The following is a 6,761-nucleotide window of genomic DNA, read 5'->3' as shown; positions in this document are numbered from 1 at the left end:
TAACTCAAGTGTTAGTTGTTGAAAACTTTAATGAGATAAAAGATTTTCACAAATTTGATCACTCAAAAACTCTTTCAAGAAATAAATATTTTGATATTTTAAAGATTTAAAACAAAGTATTTGGGATCAATAAAAGCCTTACTTAAATTTTCAAAGAAGGTTATTACTTTTATGGATTTTATTTTTTATATTCTTAATAGACGACTCAGTATCAATAATATAAATGCTATTTCGTAATACACCAAAACCATAAAAGACCTCATCTTGATAAAACCAATAACGATGGTTCTTAACATTAATTGAAAAACCATTCATGTCCAAACATAAAATAGAAATAATGGTTTTAGTAATGGCGGGAACAAAATAGATATTTTCTAATTCTAATACTAAGCTTGAAGGCTATCGTAAGAAAGTATATTCCTACAACTAATGCAGCAACTCTTGCTCCATTTCTCACGCATATGTTAACTTTTCTTTTCTGCAGTGGTTTACTTTTCTTTAGTTCCCTCATATTTATACAACTATGAGATTCACATCTGATATCTAATACTCAAGAAGCTAATGAAGTAGACATATCGACCTCGATAACAAGTATACCTGAAGATGAAGCTTTAGAAGACTTCTTTCCCTTCAAACCTTTTTTTTTTTTTTTTTTTTTTTAGTTCCTAGTAAATAACGATATTCAAAAACTGTTACTGCTCTGGTAAATACCAGTAAAGAACAAAAATGAATGATGATTCACACCCATATGACAGAATTCAACTGCAAATTCAATCAATAACATTTCTCCTCCTCGCAAAGCAATAGTCATCATAGTAACATAGCTCCATTGGCATCGTCCCTACAGACCTTGAGCCCGGTATTTGGAGATTCAAAATGCAAATTCCAGAAACCCCAAAGAGGACAGAATAAAAAGAAAGGTTTAAAAACTAACAAGTACGAAATATGGCTGAGGCAAATCTAAGAATCAGCAATTGTAACCTCAACCTCTACACCAGGTTCAATTGTGATTGAGGTGATTTGCTTAACCACCTGGGGAACTGAATAGGTCAATCACAAGCTTGTGAACACGAAGCTCAAACCTATCCCATGTATTGGTTCCTTCACCACAAGGGGATTTCCATGTGGTAATATGAAGAACCTTGGTGGGCATCCGGACTGGTCCCTTGACCCTGAGCATCTTGTCCTTCGCACCGCGAACCAAATCCGCACACACTTTTTCAAGATTCTTCACGTTTTTGGAAGAGAGCGTGATACGGATCTTGTGAATCTGCTCTTGTGGCTCCTCCAACCCTGGTTTCGTCGGCTTCATCGCTGCGTACGCCATCCTTTTCCCTTCAAACTTGTGAGGTAAGCCTTGCAATGTAACGCCTCGAGCTCCCGGGAACTCGTGACATTACAAAGACATTAAATTTATAAAATTCTACCTAAATAGCTCATAATATATGGCAGCTTAACTTTTAGTAAAAACATTAAGGCTCCGGAGAACTTGTTACAAAATTTAAGAAAATTTTTGTTCGGAAAGTTTTGACTTCAGATTGTACGACTTTCTGAAATAAATCTCGTTCGACAAATAAATGAAGTCCAAATTTTACAAAAAATTAACTGTAGATATCTTACACATGGGGGAATTACCGGTTAAAGTTTTGTAGATAAATTCCATCAATAGTTTGGTCAAAATTTCTTTCTAAGCCGGAGAAATCTGTTCCCGGGTACAATCTGACAGCTCTTGGGAAAATATTCATAACTTGAGTTTTATAAATCTAAAATTCATGATTTCAAATTCGAGGGATAGATAAACTCATAAGGCTATCTTTTACAACTAGAATAACCTCAGAATTCCATGTATTTTGGTCTGGGTGAATTTTTAAACTTAGAGGTCGAAACTGGAAGCACAAACGAACATAAAAAAAAAAATGTGTCTCAAAACATGAATTCGATCAACAATCTCAGGGGCACCAATGAATATTAAACATAAAAGTGGCAAATCTAAAACATAAAAATAAATTTCTCTAAAAATAAAACATGCCATTCATGCCAAACCACCGCTGGATCTCCGATTACTCTAAAAAGGATTAAATAGGAGTGAGCATCTAAAAATAATACTCAGAAGACACACGTGCTACATGAACTTAATATTCGTATATTTAATCATACATTCATACATGTAGCCTTCATAAATAAGTAAATCGATTATCAAACGATCTACCTAAGGTTCTGATGAGTCTCTGCGACCATCAGTTTAAAATATATACTTAAGATTCTGATGAGCCTCTGCAGCCATCAGTTTAAACATATATAAGCCTTTCTTTCATCAAAATTTAAGGGAAATCTTTAAAGGCACTTTATATATTTCATGCAAATATAACAAATAGCATGCTTGGTTGAAAATTTAAATTCATGTAACGACAAATTCGCGTAGGGATCCTACCTTAGTTCGAAGTGATAAGATAGTGTTGATGTCGAACGGATTTCCTCTCCAAATCTCAAATGTGAAACTATTTCCCCTTCTTTATTTTTTATTTTATTTATTATTATTATTTTTTGGGGTTCTGCCGTACATGCTTGTATATGTATCTAGTAGGCTTGGTATCCTAATGTAATTGAAATTCCTACAAAAACAAGAGTCTAAAAGGGTAGACTTTTATTTCCAAGCAACAACATCCGGATATGTGTTAGTTATACCCCCTTTTTTTGTCAACTAGTGTAACAGTTCACGGAAGTCCTAGCTGAAAAATGGTCATTTGAGGTAACTTGGACTCTAAGTAGTATAAATGGATAATTGAGAATACCAACTCAACTTATATTCCATTAAAATTCAAAAGTCAAAATCCAATTACCTAGTAGTTCACGTGGCCAAAAATGTTAATTGCTTAATTATCAATGATTAAAATATAACTTTCTTTGCACTACAATAACATGGACCTAGCTTATCCAAAATAACTTTTTCCCTTGCACAAAATTTTCCTTTTATTACGAGCTTCGAAACAAGCCCAATATCGATATCGAAAAATACTTGATTATTTGACGAAAAGTTAAAATTTTGACACAGACTTATTTTTAAATTTGTCCCTTGGTATCTCAACTGACGAAACATATCAACATGAAATAGATGAAAATTTATTTTGGGTTGCTACATGCAGTACCTCCTCCAATGACCTTTTACTCCACATTGATAGCACTGGTAATCAGAGTTGGTATTGTCCTTGTTTGCTTTGACTATCTTGTTATTGTTCTTAGCCTTCTTAGTTGTTTTCTTAAAACTTCCTTTACTCTTCCTCTTAGTGCCCTTGGAGGATTGAATGGCTAAGACGTGCCTAGTACTAGCTTTGACACTGGGCTCAACAATTTTAAGCATATTCAACAACTCAAGAAGTGTGCATTCGATCTTATTCATGTTAAAGTTCATGATGAATTGTGATTAACTCTCTGACAGAGATTGCAGAACCAAGTCAATACTTAGTCTATAGTCCATTATGAAACCCAATTGAGCCAACTTCTCAATAAAGCCAATCATTTTCAACACATGAGCACTGACTGAAGAACCTTTTGCCATTTTTCACCACTATAGTTGCTTGGAAGTCTCATATCTTTCTACACGTGATTGTTTATCATACAACTCCTTGAAATGAAAAATCATAACATAAGCATCTGTATCCTCATGTTGTTTTTGCAACTCAGGTGAGCAGCTGTGTTTGTTGTAAGCAGCCACCTCTTTCTCAATTGAGTTTTTAGTAGGTATCCTTGGAAAGGGCTGCTCAAGGACATATCCAATTTTTTCATACTTGAGAACAATTCTCAAATTGCGTTGCCAATCGAGAAAATTTAGCCCTATTAGTTTGTTAGCATCAAGTATAGCTCTCAAATTCATATGATGACTCATAATTCAAAAACTGTAAATGATAAAAAGTAAAGTATTAATATATATAATAATGCATTGTACAAATTTAATATGGACTTTAACTAAATGCGATCCTAGTGTTCAAAATAAATTTATGACCTTCATACATAAATTAATAAATCTATATTTGATTCTCTTTGGGTTGGGATCCCATCTGTTATATTAAGACTTTGAGTGTACTCAACAATCCTTAATAAAACATTTGGGTAGATACTATTATAAATTGTATCTCGATGTAACTCTCAGATCATTAAACTGACAATTCTTTGTCTTCACACATTTTATGCGTTAGCTTACCATGCCTTTAGAATTTATTTCCTTGAGTGTACTTAACAAAAAATAAATTTTAGTTAAGTCGAAACTTATCATTCAGAAATATCAAATATTTCATAGTGTCAAACATATCCCTATATAATATAGGTTGTAGCTGGACTAATTGAAGATGCAAGAAGAGGAGGAAAACCCATGGAGATGGCACATTGATACTGTTTCAATGTAATATGCCCAGGAATTGACCAACTAGTATTTCTTTTCGGCTCGAGAAGACTAAATAAAATTGGACTCCCAGGCCCACAACAACAACAACAACAACAATAACAACAACAACAACAACAATAATAATAGACTCGCAGGTTTAAATCAAATCATGAGCTTGCAGGCCCATAAAATGATAAGAATAAATTTAACCATTCAACACATCCACATGGTCGAATCCATAATCATCCATTAAATAGGCATTCATCATATAAATGTTCTCCTATATAATATATAATATTATATGCAGACATGTTTCAAGAATCTAGCAATTATAGTCGTCTAAACTCATCTAGATAAACATATTAAAATAATTAAACAATTAACTACTCATATTAATCAATTAATTTAATTTAATTAGTGGATGTATTTAATTAAAAAATCAAATTTTAATTAAATACTAAATTAGATTCTAACTCTAATTCAACAATAACTAGGTGAAACTTCAACATGAAATAGATGAAAATTTATTTTAGGTTGCTACATGCAGTACCTCCTCCAATGACCTTATACTCCACATTGATAGCACTGGTAATCAGAGTTGGTATTGTTCTTGTTTGCTTTGACTATCTTGTTATTGTTCTTAGCCTTCTTAGTTGTTTTCTTAAAACTTCCTTTACTCTTCCTCTTAGTGCCCTTGGAGGATTGAATGGCTAAGACGTGCCTAGTACTAGCTTTGACACTGGGCTCAACAATTTTAAGCATATTCAACAACTCAAGAAGTGTGCATTCGATCTTATTCATGTTAAAGTTCATGATGAATTGTGATTAACTCTCTGACAGAGATTGCAGAACCAAGTCAATACTTAGTCTATAGTCCATTATGAAACCCAATTGAGCCAACTTCTCAATAAAGCCAATCATTTTCAACACATGAGCACTGACTGAAGAACCTTTTGCCATTTTTCACCACTATAGTTGCTTGGAAGTCTCATATCTTTCTACACGTGATTGTTTATCATACAACTCCTTGAAATGAAAAATCATAACATAAGCATCTGTATCCTCATGTTGTTTTTGCAACTCAGGTGAGCAGCTGTGTTTGTTGTAAGCAGCCACCTCTTTCTCAATTGAGTTTTTAGTAGGTATCCTTGGAAAGGGCTGCTCAAGGACATATCCAATTTTTTCATACTTGAGAACAATTCTCAAATTGCGTTGCCAATCGAGAAAATTTAGCCCTATTAGTTTGTTAGCATCAAGTATAGCTCTCAAATTCATATGATGACTCATAATTCAAAAACTGTAAATGATAAAAAGTAAAGTATTAATATATATAATAATGCATTGTACAAATTTAATATGGACTTTAACTAAATGCGATCCTAGTGTTCAAAATAAATTTATGACCTTCATACATAAATTAATAAATCTATATTTGATTCTCTTTGGGTTGGGATCCCATCTGTTATATTAAGACTTTGAGTGTACTCAACAATCCTTAATAAAACATTTGGGTAGATACTATTATAAATTGTATCTCGATGTAACTCTCAGATCATTAAACTGACAATTCTTTGTCTTCACACATTTTATGCGTTAGCTTACCATGCCTTTAGAATTTATTTCCTTGAGTGTACTTAACAAAAAATAAATTTTAGTTAAGTCGAAACTTATCATTCAGAAATATCAAATATTTCATAGTGTCAAACATATCCCTATATAATATAGGTTGTAGCTGGACTAATTGAAGATGCAAGAAGAGGAGGAAAACCCATGGAGATGGCACATTGATACTGTTTCAATGTAATATGCCCAGGAATGATATCTCTACCAATTATGCTTCAGGCTAAGCCACCGACGTCCAATTTAATATAGAGGACAATTTTCTACCAGAATTTGAACTGCAACACAGGCCTAGAAGGTCCAGAGTGTGTTTGACAAAATCAACCTAGCACTGTTTCAATGTAATATGCCCAGGAATTGACCAACTAGTATTTCTTTTCGGCTCGAGAAGACTAAATAAAATTGGACTCCCAGCCCACAACAACAACAACAACAACAATAACAATAACAACAACAACAACAACAATAATAATAGACTCTCAGGTTTAAATCAAATCATGAGCTTGCAGGCCCATAAAATGATAAGAATAAATTTAACCATTCAACACATCCACATGGTCGAATCCATAATCATCCATTAAATAGGCATTCATCATATAAATGTTCTCCTATATAATATATAATATTATATGCAGACATGTTTCAAGAATCTAGCAATTATAGTCGTCTAAACTCATCTAGATAAACAGATTAAAATAATTAAACAATTAACTACTCATATTAATCAATTAATTTAATTTAATTAGTGGATGTATTTAATTAA

At 32.8% G+C, this 6,761-nt stretch overlaps 1 pseudogene; it reads right to left on the bottom strand.

Annotated features, from left to right (window-relative positions):
- Positions 1 to 757: 757 nt before the first annotated feature.
- LOC111370245 lies at positions 758 to 1,327 on the bottom strand (annotated as a pseudogene).
- Between the last annotated feature and the right edge of the window lie 5,434 nt (positions 1,328 to 6,761).

The sequence above is a fragment of the Olea europaea genome, chromosome 21 (assembly GCF_002742605.1).
Source record: "Olea europaea var. sylvestris chromosome 21, O_europaea_v1, whole genome shotgun sequence".
Lineage (NCBI taxonomy): Eukaryota > Viridiplantae > Streptophyta > Magnoliopsida > Lamiales > Oleaceae > Olea > Olea europaea.
Note: the sequence above shows the minus strand (reverse complement) of the source record. Positions and strands in the feature narration are given on the sequence as shown.